Here is a 15,308-nt window from a genome sequence, read left to right as displayed (position 1 = left end):
CATAATGTAAACATCTGATATGGGACTCCTGTGAAAGGGTCCTTCAAAGGGGTCATGACCCACAGGTTGAGAACCACTGCAATGGACCATTATTCAACTTTAAGAAAGCTCTGGAGTATGCTACAAAAGAGTTAAATCCTGAGGCTGTGGTGCTATGGTGAGATAAGCCACTCATAATGCTGTATGATTCTACTTACTAGCCAAAGGCGTGGAGACACAAAGTAAGAGTGGTCTCTGCACCGCTGGGGAGAGCAATGGAGAGTTGGTTTAATAGGTGAGTGGTTTCACTTTTGCAAGATGAAAGGGAGCTGTAGATGGATGGTGGTGATAGCTCACAGTATCGCGTACTTAATTCCACAGCGCTGTGCGTTTAAAGAGGGCGAAGATGATGCAATTCAGAAACTACCGGGGAGCCAGGTACAGCGGCACAAGCCTGTATGTAACCCCAGCAGTTCAGAGGCTAAGGTAGGAAGACGTCAAGTTCACGGATAACCTGGAGTACACAGGGAGAGCTTGGAAGAGGTGTGTGGGGAAGAGAAAGAAAAGGAGAGAGAGAGAGAGAGAGAGAGAGAGAGAGAGAGAGAGAGAGAGAGAGAGAAGAAGAAGAAGAAGGAGGAGGAGGAGGAGGAGGAGGAGGAGGAGGAGGAGGTAGGAGGAGGAGGAGGAGGAGAGGGAAAAGAGGGAAAAGAGAGGAGAGGGGAGGGGAGGGGAGGGGAGGAGAGGAGAGGAGAGGAGACAAGAGACTGAGAAACACAGAGTTTGTTGGGGGGGGGGGCGTAGAACCTGTAGCTATATGGCTAAGTGGCTACTTATGATCCCTACCCCACTACGCTGCCCACCCCTGCGTGTTTGCCCTTCCCTTTCTCAATTCTCATGTTCTAGTCCGTATTCCTATACAGTCATGCTTTTAGGAGACTGAAAATTCCAAGTTGAGAGCCGAGTGTGGTGGTGCAGGCTTCTGATCCCAGTTCAAGGCCAACCTGGTGTGCTCGGAGAATTCCAGGCCAGTCAAAGCTACACAGGGAGACCCTGTTTCAAAGTAAATAAATAAAATAAAATAAAATTCCAAGTTGAATGTAGTGATTATGAGGGGAAAAAAAGAGAGAAAAGAAAAAAGTCACCAGTCAACCACTGCCAAAGCCTTTTTAGTTTTGATTATCCTACAGACCCCTCGATAGCCGGGGCCTGGTAACTTTATCATGTCCACACAGGGACAATGAGAGAACAGAATGATTATTTTCTGACATATTTGGGTTAATATTTCAGTAGTTAAAACCATTTCCTTAATAGGTAGTCTGGGGGCATAATTTTATGTGAATCCTAGCCTTAATGACATGGCGATTTTTTTTTTTTAATTTCAAAATTGGGGATGTTTCTACACGGTGGTTTGAAACCTAAGAAAAAGGAATGTGCCAAAGTATTGTTTGTGACTTAGAAAATGTCTGATTTCACAAGCTATTATTGACCTGTCTTTAAGGTTTACGTACATGCCTTTCCAGATGTATGAAGTTTTATTTCTGTACTTCAGCTGACGGTATTTTCATTATCCCCTTTCCATACATAATCAGGCAATTACAGCCTCACAGTTAGCTTTCCTCTTGTCCTTCGCTCCTTAAACACCAGAGGGCGCACGTCCTTAAGTATCACTTTGTGGGACCTTTCACTCCAAAATTTGTCTTCTGGATTTGTTCCAGAACCAACTTGAGGGAACACTTAACTGGGCCATTGCTAACGACCCAAAGCCTTTCCTGGTGGCTGCCTTAACTCATCGCTGGACCCTAGGGACAGAGAGTTAAGGTCAGTCGGGAGAAAGCCCCTCTTTATCAATCAAACTTAAACAGCGTAGTCCTTAACAGAGGTAAGAGATCAGCCCAGCATCTGTTCTTGCTGATTTTTCTTTGTGTTCGGCTAAATACAGAGCGTCTTCAAAGCTAACGAAGCAAGCTGGAACGACGCTGCGTGCAAAAGAAAAGGAGCAGAGCGGCATGTAATTACAAAGTGCTCAGGGTGGGGGACGTTAACAAGCCCACGCTCCTGCCAAATCGGCGAGTCAGTAATCTGCAAGTGGTATTACTAAGAGCACTGTTTTATTCTAAAAGAATGTTTCAGTGTGTGTGTGTGTGTGTGTGTGTGTGTGTGTGTGTGTAGAAAGGTCAGAGACTACCTTGTAGAAGCTGGTTCTCCTACCGTTCGGGACCTAGGGAATCAAACCAGGGATTAAGAATCGATAACAAGTGCCCTTCTGTACTCCCTGAGCCATTTTATATGTTTATTATTATGAATGAAATTATCACATTTATTCTTATCATTTCAAAGTTGATCATATCTAATAAAATATTTTATTATCTATGCCTGTTAATATTTGTGGAGTGATCCTAAAATATACATTCAACACCACTTAGCAATCATTGTTCCCTTATAAAATGTTATGCCTACTTATAAAGATATTGAATTAAAAACAAAAAACAGAGGCTAGCCAAATGGCTCAGCCAGTAAGATTCCCTGCTGCCAGGGCTTAAAACCTGAATTCAATCCAGGAGCCCAGACTGAAAGAAGGAAAGTGAGTCACAAAAGTTGTCCCCCGACCTCCACCTAAGTGCAGTGTGGCACCTATGTACCTACCTATACACATCAATCACACATCACACACACACACACACACACACACACACACACACACACAAAACATGTAATTCAAAAAAAAAGAAGAAGAAAGAAAGAAAGAAAGAAAGAAAGAAAGGAAGGAAGGAACAAAAAAGGAAAGAAATAGCAAGGCATAACACATGCCTTTCTTTAGTCCTAGCACTTAGGAGACAGAGAGGCATGTGGGTCTCTATGAGTTCAAAGCCAGCCTGATCTACATAGTGTGTTCCAGGACAGCCAGAGCTACATAGTGAGACCTGTCTTAAAAAACAAAACAAAACATAAAACAAGTAAATTATCTAGGAGGAAATATCAAAGTACAAATACATAGGCATAGTCTCTAATGCCAAGTAAGAGTATTTGTTATTCTCCTTTGATTCAGAACTTGTAGGATTCCCTGACCTCCAAGGTGCCGAGGATCAAACCCAGAGCCATCATGGGGGCTTAGAAAGCACACTAGGGACAAATGCTTTTTATCTATTCCTTTGTTTTTTTATTTTGTTTCCTTCCTTCTTTTTCTTTCTTTCTTTCTTTCTTTCTTTCTTTCTTTCTTTCTTTCTTTCTTTCTTTCTTTCTTTCTTCCTTCCTTCCTTCCTTTCTTTCTTTCTTTCTTTCTTTCTTTCTTTCTTTCTTTCTTTCTTTCTTTTTCTTCTGATACAAGGCCTCACTAGGTAGCTTCGGCTCTCCTGGAACTTGCCATATAGACCAGATTGACCTTTAACTCACAGAGATCTACACCAGGTGGGGTTGGTTGGTTGTTTTTGTTTTTTTTTAAAGACAGAGTCTTTCAACATAGTCCTGCCTGTCCTGAAACTCACTATGCAGATGCTTGGCTTGAGTGTTATATTTTTTTGTTTCTTTGACAACTGTGGTTAAATCTAGTTGCGGGAGTATTTAGGCTTCAGAGGATCAGAATAACTTCTGCATTCGACACAAATAATCTTCAATGTTTAGAGTTTTTAATGTTCAGAATTTTGTCAACTGTTTGTAAACAAACTTGGGAATGATTTTCATAGGAGGGCAGCATTATAGAGGATGGCACTGTGCCACAGTTATCATTTAAACACAAGGAAGCATTACATCAGAGTCGGGTATGGTGACCCATGCCTGTACTCTCCGCGTGGGGAGCCCAGGCAACAAAGACACAAAGTGAAGCAGAATGAGGTCTCATTAAAAGGTCCCCTCTGGGACTCCTAGCACTGTATTGCTATCTTTGCTGGTTTTATGATTGGTACAACAGGAAAATAATTAGCATGTGTGCATCATGTTACTAACCATTGTACGTTAGAAACATCTGAGGTACCATGTTCCTGATTTTTTTTAAGTACAACTGCTACAGAAATCTGCTCAATAGATTTAAAAATCCAAGATACTCACCAATTTAGGAGACAATGCAGGAATTGCGTTTTGTTTCGTTTAGAATTGACATAGGCAATTCCAAAGTTTTAGTGTATGTGTGAATTTATTTTTAAGTCAAGTAGCTAAAAAAATATTAAGGAGTACTGGATACACGTTATATGATGAATTTCACCTCTCCAACTCCACCCCACCTGGAAATCAAAGTCCTTCTCATTTCTCAATATTAACATCCCTAACTAGCGACATCTTTAGTACAAAAGCAGGTAGAAAAGTACCTACTTTCTCTAGTTTGCTTTTCGTTGCTGTGATAAACACCAGGACCAAAAGCAACTTGGAGGAGAAAGTTCATTTGGCTCACAGTTTCATATCACAGCCCATCTTTGGGTAAAGTCAGGGCAAGAACGTAAGGCAGGAACCTGAGCAAAAACCAAGGAGGCTCATTGCTTTCAGGCTTCTGTGCAGGTTTCTATTTTATAGCACTCTGGCCCACCTGACTGTTGTACTTCCCACAATGGGCTGCCCCCCCCCCCACATTAACTAACTATAAAGTAAAGGCCCCACAGAGAGGCCACCAGTTTGAGTGAAGGCAACTCTTTAGTTGATGTTCCCTTTCCCCAGGTGTGACAACCAAGACTAACCATCGGTTTACCACAGATATGTGAAATCTGTTGGAGAGGCGTTGTGAGTGGGAGACACAGCCTTTGGCATCAGGCATCCGTCCTTCTTGCTCATTTACAGCGTGATCTTGATTGAGCCTCAAGCAAATTTTGTAACTTGCCTGGGTCCCTTTGAAGTCGTTGTGATGATATTTACCTCTGGGAATGATTTCCAGACATCAATGAGGTATCATTTGTATTATACTCAAGTTACTGTTTCCTTCTTCGTAGTAAACTGGATAAATGTGCAATAACTCCTTTTATCATAATGATTTAGAGTTCCAGGTTAGCACTGGTGTAGAACTGATGATCAACAATAACTAAGATGACTTCAGAGAATGTTCAATATTATATGAGAAGTAAAGCAAATATAACATAGAAACAATGAGGAGTAATTGAGGTTGGACAGGCAAAGAGTGGCCATCTCAGGAAAGCCGGAGACCTGCGCAATGAGCCATTTAAGTATCTGAAGCAGGATAAAGATGCCCAGGTCTTGTTGACAGAACCAGAGCTGGAATGTGGTGATGGGGATAGGGGTAGATGAGGAAAGGGGCGTAAGCTGATGGCTACCTTGAGGACTGGGTCTCCAGTTTTCTTGGCCTTAACTTCTTGTATCCCTGAAAGAGCCGAGTTCAAACAGGACACAGCAAACAGAGCACGCAGTCCGAGTCTAAATTTAACCAACACGGAAACAGCAACACACTCTTTAGAATAAGAGCAGTTTTATATTCCTTTCTCTGTCCTGCCTCAGGGTGGACACTTCCAGGTAGGAGCACGTTCTTAGAAGCCCATTTACTCAGAATTAGACAAACTATACATACAACGTGCGAGTATATGTTTAAGCCATAAATTAATAAGAGCCGTAAGCGTCTCTGTTTTTGACATTTTCACAGGGGGAAAAGGAATCAGGCACACGTACGTTCGTGCTTTCCTGGCAGGTAAAATCTGAAACCAATTCAAAATAACCAAGCTAGAATCACCCACTCCCAAGTGTGCTTTGTTGTTGTATGGTTTTGTTTGGTTTTTTTGTTTGTTTTGTTTTGTTGAGAATTTATTTGATCTTCCCTTCCCAGAGCTGCCTTTCTGCCTAATAACCCACAGACCATGGTTAAGTTCCTAATTTTCTACAGGAATTTTACAATCAAGATACATGCTTACCCAGCGGACTGATGACTGATGCTTTAAAGAATTCCTCGGACCACATGTGGAGACACGGAAGGTGACAGAATAGTCTGAAGCATGCACACTGCCTAGGGAGGCGCATCAACACTCCAGCTAAGAGATGCTAATGGCTACTACTGCACAGAGGTATCATACAGAAGGTGAGAAATGGATGCCTGATAGAACAGTAGAAGCAGCGTTCAGGTGACTCGCTGAAGAGTTAGAGACAGAACAGGAAGAAAGGGAAGAATCAAAACCAGCTCCCAGGTTTTGCCCCGTGTCTTGGGCAGCTTAGTGCCCCCATTTCTCCAATGGTACAGCTTGAATACTTCAAAGTAAAAATAGTTGGCTAGAGGCTTTCTCTACGTGAGGTTATAAATGAGGCAGTCTGAACAAGATAAAATAGATTCTATTCAAAACAGCAAAAGAGTTTCCAAAGCCCCTGAAGTAAATGAAAGAATACTGTGGTGCTTTAAATGAAATATCCATAATACTTTCTGAAATTGGAATACTTGGTCCCTAGTTGATGATGCTGTTTGGGCGGGTTTAGGAGGCATATGACCTTGCTGAGGGAAGTATGTCACCAAGAGCGGGCACTCCCAGTGCACTCTTTGCCTACTTCCTGCTTCTGGCTTAAAATGGAAGCCCTCGTCCTCAGCCTGCTCACTGTCATGCTTCCCCACACAGTGATGGACTTTTCTCTAGAACTATAAGCCCGCCACGTATGTTCTTTTTCCTGAAAGTTTCAGGTGTTTTTTTCAGATAACTTAAAAGAGCAGAGGAAAAAAAAAAACAGGCAACATGGAAGTAAGATGAACAAACTCATAGTTAATGGGGCGTGGCACGAATCGGGATGGCTGGACCTCTCAAACCTCTGCCATGATTGTGGGGTTTGGTAAGATTCCTCCGGAAGACAGGTCAGCACTGGAAAGAAACCCTGTTCCCATTTCTCATGTTTCTCATGTTGTAAGACTTGCGGAGCAGTGACTGGTGCCATTTTGAGAGATAATCCACTTTTAAAAACTGAGTTCCTTTAGGAACCCAAGCTCAGAGAATGTCCGTTTGGCTGCCCCGGCTGCAGGATGAGGCAGCCAGCCATGGTGGAATGCAACACTGGACAACAAGGAGCCAAAGGCGTGGCAGCAGGAGGCTTGGATCAGACAGAGATAAGAGAAGGGAAGGATTACCCAACTTCCTTGGCCTGGGAGGTATCTCATCTACTTAAGGCTGGAGTTTAAAGCTCTGAGCCTTAGCCTTGAGGAAGGGGAGGGGTTCACACACTGAAACCACCCATTTATCCTTCACTGTGAGAAAGCCAGAGAATGATGCAGCGCTGTGGGAAATTGATACCCACCCAGCTGCATCCTTCCAGCAAGGTGCACCAACCAGAACACAGAAACACATAAACACCATGAAAAGTGACACTATGCAACTCCTCCGGAGGTCATGCCACCCCAACCACTAGATTTGAGGGCACTGAAAGAAGTAAAATCAAAAAAGCTTGATAAAGATAGCCAAAGCTTGCCAGTGAAGACGGCCAACCAGGTCAAAGCAGATAAAAACAAGCAGACTGACTTAGTTTCTTTCTATTGCTGCGATAAACATTATGACCAAAAGCATGGGGAAAGGCAAGGATTTAATTCATAGTCCATATAAAAGGAAAATCCTGGCAGGAACCAAGAGGTGGGAACTGAAATTGAAGATAGAGAGAATGCTATGCCTAGTTTCTAATACCAGCCGTGATCTGGAGTGGCACCACCCATAGGGGGCAGACTCTCCCATAGTGATCATTTATCAAGACTGATCCCAAAGACTTATGTACACACAGGTCGATGTGATGGAGATATTTCCTCAAGTGAAAATTTCTATTCCCAGATAACATCGGCTTGTATCAGGTTAAGAGAAAAGTAAAATAAAAAAGCTATTCAGCACACAGATGAACTAAAATCAGGATGTGGAGAGGAAAGTCAACAGCAAAAAATGAGTCAGGGGGCCTATAAGATGGGTAAAGGCACTTGCTACCAAGCTTAACACATTGAATTCAGTCCCTGAGAACTACATGATACATAGAACTGACTCTTGAAAGTTGTCCTCTAACCTGAACACATGTGGTGTAACATGCATACTCATATGAGTACAGCATATATATAATAACTAAATATATTTTTACAAAGTCAGTAATATAAATGGAAAAAGTCAAGATCGTGGAAGAAGATTGAGATATTTACAAAATTGAGATATTTACAAAATACAAATGTTGGAAATAAAAAACTCAGTGGGGGCTGAAGAGACAGCTCACTAGTTAAGAACACTCACTGCACCAGGTAGTGGTGGTGAATGCATTTAATCCCTGCACTCGGGATGCAGAGGCAGATGGATCTCTGAGTTTGAGGCCAGCCTGGTCTACAGTGTTCCAAGACAGCCAGGGCCACACAGAGAAAACAAACCAACCAAACAAACAAAAAAATCTCAGAAGAATACTCACTGCTCTTACAGAGGACCCAGGTTCAATATTTAGCACTCACATGATGTTTTGTAGCCACCTGTAACTCTTGCTTCAGGAGATAAGCGGTGCTCTTCTGGCTTCCTCAAGCACCTCATTCATATTCACAATGGTGGCATTAATCCCAGTGGTGGTGGTGGGGGAGCAGACTCAGGCAGACATATTGGAGTTCAAGGCTAGCCTGATCTACAGAGCAAGATCCAGGACAGCCAGGAATACACAGAGAAACCGTGTCTTGAAAAAAAACATGGATAGATAGATGATAGATAGATAGATAGATAGATAGATAGATAGATAGATAGATAGATAGATAGATAGATAGATGGAGCAATGTTAGAGGTATCTCAGTTTCTGATCTCAAATTATATTACAGAGCCACAGTGAAAGCAGCATGCTTGGTATTGGCACACAAATAGACATATAGACCAATGGAATACGATAAAGGACTACAAAATAAACCCACATAGAGACCACCATGTAGTTTTCTACAAACCTGTTGGAAAAAAAAAAATACACTGGAGTAACTAGAGAGAAAGCTCTGTGGGTAAGAGCATCTACTACTCTTCCAGAGGACCTAAGTTTGATTTCCAGAACTTACACGATGGCATCCAACACCAATGTAACTCTAGTTCCAGGATGTCTGACGCTTTCTTCGGGTCTCTGTGGGCACTGCACTCATGTAATGTACATACATAGATGTAGGAAAACACTCAGTCATATAATATAAAATTTTCAAAGTAAGTAGGCAAATATTAAAAATTGATAGACAGGGTCTGGAGAGGTGTTTAGAGCACTGACTGCTTTTCCAGAGGTTCTGAGTTCAATTCCCAGCAACCACATGGTGGCTCACAACCATCTGTAATGGGATCTGACGCCCTCTTCTGGTGTGTCTGAAGACAACGACAGTGTACTCATATGCATAAGATAAATAAATAAATCTTTAAAAATTGATAGAAAGTTTTGTAAAAACATACATTGGAGAAAAGATGGTCTCTTCGATAAATGATGCGGGGAAAATTGGATATCCAAATGTAGAAGAGTAAAACAAGTTTCATATTTTTTACCCAATACAAAAATCAACTCCAAATAGATCAAGGACTTTAATAAATGATCCAATACTTTGAAACTTCTAGAAGAAAATATCAGTAAAACACTTCAAGATATAGACATAGATAAGGACTTTGCAAAGACTTCAAGAACACAAGAAATAGCCTCAAGAATTGACTTGGGCTTATATAAAACTTAAAAGCTTCTGCACTGTAAAGGAAATAATTAATTACTAGCATAATGAGGTTATCTACATTGTGAGAAAAAAATATCTGTCAACTAAACATTGTATTGGGGTTCATATCTGGGATTTAAGAAAAACGGCAAATATTAAATACCCCCCCCCCAAAAGTCCAAAGTATATCTATCAATATATAGGCTAATGAACTGAATTGCCAGTAATAAAAGAGAAAATAAATGGTCAGTAAATATTTGAAAATGTGTTCAATGTCCTGAATTAGCAAGAAAATTCAGTTTGCTGGGAGTGATGGCACATGACTAATTCCTATACTCTGGAGGCAAAGACAGAGGCAGAAAGATTTCTGAATTACTGAGTTAAAGGCTACCACATACCAAATTCTAGGGCAGTCAGAACTACATAGTGAGACTGAATCTGAAAGAAAAAAAAAAAAGGAAGGAAGGAAATACAATTAAAATTACTTTGAAATTTCATCTATGAAAGCAGGGCATGGTGGCACACGCCTTTAATCCCAGCACTCCGGAGGCAGAGGCAGGAGGATTTCTGAGTTTGAGGCCAGCCTGGTCTACAAAGTGAGTTCCAGGACAGCCAGGGCTACACAGAGAAACCCTGTCTTGAAAAACAAACAAAAAAAAAAAAAAAGAAAGAAAGAAAGAAAGAAATTTCATCTATGAATAATTATCTATTTGTTAAGAATGCTAGAAAAATGACTAGCAGCTAAGATTACTAGTTGCTTCTCCAGGTGACCAGGGTTCAAATCTTGGAACCAGCATAACTATTCAAAACCACCTATAATTCCTGTTTCAGGGGATCAGAGGCCCTCTTCTGGCCTCCAAGGATACTAGGCATGTATCATAGCCATAGGCAGGCAAAACACCCATTACATAAAATTAAATTAAGTTTTCTTTTCAAAAAAAAAAAAAGACATGACAAAAAATTTCTGACAAAGATTCAGGGAAAGAGAAATCTTTGTGCCTACTAGAGGGAATGTAAATAGGTAAATCACTGTAGAAATCGCTGTGGGAGTCCCTAAGACCCAGCTGTGCCATTCTTTGGTATATATTCAATCAACTCTAAGCTGACATATCACAGAGATCCTTATATACCCATGTTTATTATCGCACTATTCAAAATAGCCAGGACACAGAGCAGCCTAGATATCCATCAACATATGGCTACACTAATTGTGGTATATATACACAACAGAATTTGATGCAGACACGAAGACAAATGAAGTGTCGACCCTCTGAATATTATTATGTTAAGAAAAAATAAACCAGACTCACAAAGACAAGTACTTCAGGTTTCTCTTCTATGTGCAACGTAGATTTAAGACTCTCCCTTCATCCCATGCATATATGCACTTACACATCTGTGTTTGTAAATCACAAGACCAGAAAAAGATTGTCAGAAAGAAAGAAGAGACTTTTAAGGTTTGTGGGAGATAGAGCGATCAGATGTCTGTGATAAGAAAGCAAAGATGGAGCTGGGAGTGGTGGTGCATGCCTTTAATCCCAGCACTTGGGAGGCAGAGGCAGGTGCATTTCTGAGTTCGAGGCCAGCCTGGTCTAGAAAGTGAGTTCCAGGATAGTCAGGGCTACACAGAGAAACCCTGTCTTGAAAAACAACAACAGAAAGAAAGAAAGAAAGAAAAAAAGAGAAAGAGAGAGAGAGAGAGAGAGAGAGAGAGAGAGAGAGAGAGAGAAAGAAAAGATGGAAGCATTTGGGGAAAGGAAAGCTGCTAGCCAGCAGGGGCTAAGGCAGCGCGGAAGGAGGGTGGTGGTAGCAGAGGAAGAATAAGAACCAAGTATAATGGCATAACGTGAAGAGGCCATAATGAAATCTCTCATTCTATATTTTAACTTTACAAATTAATTTAGGGGCTGGAGGGACTAGGCAGTTAAGAACTCTTGCAGAGTACCCAAGTCCAGTTCATAGCACCCATGTTGGATACCCACAGCTGATACCTCAGGGTACCGGCACAGATGTGCGCATGTTCCCACACAAACATTCACACAGATACGTAAGTAAAAATAAAATATGAAGCTTCTAAGTTGTCATGTAATTCACTTCTCTGCCACTAGATGACATGTGTTGTGAGGGGGGAAAACAAACAAACAAAAACTAAAATTAACAGTGGAAAAGGCAGCAAGCAGGTTCTTGGGCAGCAGAAGCAAAAACTAGGTTGAAGGGGCCTTGTTTTCTCACGTTCTCTAGTCTGTTATTGAAAAAGAAATGTTAAAACTGAAGGTTGCTCCAGAAAACCTTTTGAAGAAGAAAAACAAACAAAACAACAAAACAAAGCAAAAAAACAAAACAAAACAAAAAAAAAAAAAAACAAGGCTGTGGCTGGTGAGATGGCTCAGCAGTTAAGAGCACTGACTGCTCTTCCAAAGGTCCTGAGTTCAAATCCCAGCAACCACATGGTGGCTCACAACCATCCATAATGAGATCTGACTCCCTCTTCTGGAGCATCTGAAGTCAGCTACAGTGTACTTATAATACTAATAAATATAGTAATAATAAATAAATCTTTGGGACAGAGCCAGAAGGGACTGAGCAAGTAGGGTTGACCAGAGCGAGCAGAGGTCCTAAAAATTCAATTCCCAACAACCCCATGAAGGCTCACAACAATCTGTACAGCTACAGTGAACTCACATACATAAAATAAATAAATAAATAAATAAATAAATAAATAAATCTTAAAAAAAAAAAGTTCAGACCTGTGGCAGCAGTCGGTTCCCGAGTTCTCCGGTATGAGTCCATAGCTCAATCCCAAGGTGCCAAGCTTGGTGGCTCTCACCCTTATCAATGAGCCATTCCAATGCCCAGGCCTGGGAAACCCTTTGAAAGCATTGGCCTCTTCCGAGTAGAGATGATAGCATGTTTTGGATTGAGCAAATAAGGCATGTCAACTTTCTAGACTTTGAAAGGAAAGTCTGAGTGACATCAGTGGATCCTGGGGACATCTGGAAGTCTGCTAAGGAGCAGGTTTCTACAGCTGATAATGCCCTAAGAACATGTAGATTTTGATCCCTTATTTTTGATATGCCTTTTTACACTGAGTTTTGTTTTCTTCTCTCTCTCTCTCTCTCTCTCTCTCTCTCTCTCTCTCTCTCTTTCTTTCTTTTTATGGTTTTTCGAGACCGGTTTTTCTGTATAGCCCTGGCTGTCCTGGAACTCACTTTGTAGACCAGGCTGGCCTCGAACTCAGAAATCCGCCTGCCTCTGCCTCCCGAGTGCTGGGATTAAAGGCATGCACCACCACGCCCAGCTGAGTTTTGTTTTCTAAAGTTGTTCTCCAAGCTACTGTATATTTGGATCGCAGACCAATTTGTCAAGTGACATTTTAAAATTTGTATTACTAATAATTTCCTAACTAGTTGTCAGTTTGTTACAGAAGGTTGCTCTGGACCCATGACCCAGGGTGAACTAAAAACAAACATAACTCTGTTGCTTGTTTTGAACTAGACTTCTATACTAAAAAATATCTTTATTACACTGAAGGTTTTCTTTTCATTTATGTGTACGTGTACATGCTTGCATGAGTTTGTGAGCAGCACATGATTGCAAGTATCCTTGGAGGGCAGAAGAAGGCATCAAAGCCAGTGGAACTGGGGTTACAGGCTGTGATGACCTGCCATGTGGAACCAAACCTGGGTCCTCTGCACAAACAGTAAGTGCTTTTAACCACTGAGCCACCTCTCCAGCCTCAGTGACTTGCAGCTTTAGATAAAAGACTTCACTAGAAAGAATTAAGTAGACTTCAAAGAGGAAAGGAAAAACACGTTTATGAATCCCAAAGAGTATTCCAAACAGGAGCAATACCAACTCCCTAAGGTGAGACTCCACCTCCCAGATTAGCTGCAAGAGAGTCTGAAAAACTTGGAGCCAGACCCTGGCTGAGGACTCTCTGGGCCCTGAGAACACCAACCTTAAGAGGTCTGATAAAGCCATCAAGAGACTGAAGTAAACATTTGAGTGATAAGTAGGAAAATATGTAGTTGTAAAAGGAGATGAGAGAGAGAGAGAGACAGAAACAGAGAGGGGGAAGAGGGAGAGAGAGAAAGTGTGTCAAGAGTGAAAGTTCATCTGATACTGCTGAGAGGGTTAGAAGATGAGAGCCATGAGGTGATTTTGGGGATGTGAGCAAACCAGGAACAGGGAGGTAAGTTGGTACTGCTCTAGGACAGACATATCCAAAGGACAGAAACTAGGAGCCAGGTGAATAGGCTCAAGATCATGGGGGTTGTTTTCCTTAAGTGTGGTGTCCAGTCTCCACACAGAATGGATGCATTTCATAGTCTTTCTGAGTCTAATTCAACAACCTTCCATACACTCAACAAAACACATTTGAGCCTTGCCACTGTCATTAGAACGGCCACAGCACTACACTTATCCAATCAGTTCCTCTCTGGGACAGTTGAGAGTGTATCATTGTGTCTCTGTGGACGAGTCAGTCTTTCCGTGAAATGTCTCCAAGTAATAAGCTGGGCTGCAGGAGAAACTCGTTAGCTATTTCCATGGTTTGGCGAAGAATTGCTGTAAGAAATGCTTTTAAATGTGCTTTCAAAAATGTGTTTAGGGGCTGGAGAGATGGCTCAGTTGTTAAGACTGCTCTTCCAGAGGTCCTGAGTTCAAATCCCAGTAACTGCATGGTGGCTCACAACCATCTGTACAGCTACAGTGGATTCATATACATAAAAGAAAAAAAATAAATCTTTAAAAATATTTTTAAATGTGTTTAAAGCTATAATTTGGATTAAAATATTTGGTGGTTGCTAGCACATCCTTATTTCTTAACCTTGGGCCTTTATTTCTTACAGAAATGACTTTTCGTGTGAAGCCACAAGAAGAGAGAAGTAAGAAGTAACCTCACTGGATGTGTCCAGTAAATTCACTGTGGTGCCTGGCAGGTGAAATTAGGATACAGTTGCCTCCCGACCTTGTTTTCTGTCATAAAAACACATGCACAGATTTTCAGAACCCTTGTATAGACACACATTCTGTAAATGCTGGACTTGGCAACTCAGAACTGATCTAAGAGCTGGGTCTGTTTCATACCACTTCTGACCAGTAAGAGGCTCACAGTTGTTTGTTAGGCTTTTGTCTGGCTTTATACTCTCTTAGATATTATCTCCAGATTCTAAATGTCCTCTTATTTTTCCGTATATTCAAACTCTATGACTCATCCCCACCCTGCTTCCTTCCCAGACTATGAGCCACTACAGTTTAGTCAAAACATAATCAACTTGGGACTAGCGAGATGGCTCAGCAGGTAAGAGCACTGACAGCTCTTCTAAAGGTCCTGAGTTCAGATCCCAGCAACCACATGGTGGCTCACAACCACCCATAATGAGATCTGACACCCTCTTCTGGTGCTGTCTGAAGACAGCCACAGAATAATAATAAATAAATCTTTGGGCCAGAGCCAGCAGGGACTGAGTGAGTGGGGTTGACCAGAGTGAGCAGAGGTTCTAAATTCAATTCTCAACAATAACATGAAGGCTTACAACCATCCGTAGAGCTACAGTGTACCCATATACATAAAATAAATAAAATCTTATAAAAAACATAATCAACTTGAGTGTGATTAATTAGTGAAAGCTTATAAACGGGGTAAAAATATTTGGGGAGTCATTAAGAAAGTGGACTTTGTGTCCGTGGTCCTAGAGTGATATCCTCTCCCTCTCTGTCCCACCCCCTCCCTTCCCCTCTCTCTTTGCCTTGCTCTCCACCT

The 15,308-nt window shown here is 41.5% G+C and overlaps 1 long non-coding RNA gene and 1 other non-coding gene across 6 annotated transcripts; one reads left to right on the top strand and one right to left on the bottom strand.

Moving 5' to 3' along the window:
- The first annotated feature begins 143 nt into the window (after positions 1–143).
- Gm26671 lies at positions 144–14,904 on the top strand. 5 transcript variants are annotated; one of them, XR_375688.4, is made up of 7 exons: positions 144–274; positions 361–465; positions 1,695–1,797; positions 4,621–4,845; positions 5,552–5,596; positions 5,789–5,980; positions 14,395–14,904. It is a non-coding gene; the product is annotated as a predicted gene, 26671 (long non-coding RNA). The 5 variants fall into 5 exon arrangements; XR_867303.3 differs by lacking the exon at positions 5,552–5,596; XR_001783843.1 differs by lacking the exon at positions 14,395–14,904 and having other exon boundaries at positions 4,657–4,845; positions 5,789–6,597.
- On the bottom strand, positions 10,779–10,892 carry Mir6377 (microRNA 6377). Its single transcript, NR_105797.1, has one exon. It is a non-coding gene; the product is annotated as a microRNA 6377 (primary transcript).
- Positions 14,905–15,308: the final 404 nt, after the last annotated feature.

Source organism: Mus musculus, chromosome 3 (assembly GCF_000001635.26).
Source record: "Mus musculus strain C57BL/6J chromosome 3, GRCm38.p6 C57BL/6J".
Taxonomy (NCBI): Eukaryota; Metazoa; Chordata; class Mammalia; order Rodentia; family Muridae; genus Mus; species Mus musculus.
This window is presented reverse-complemented; position numbering and strand designations above follow the sequence as displayed.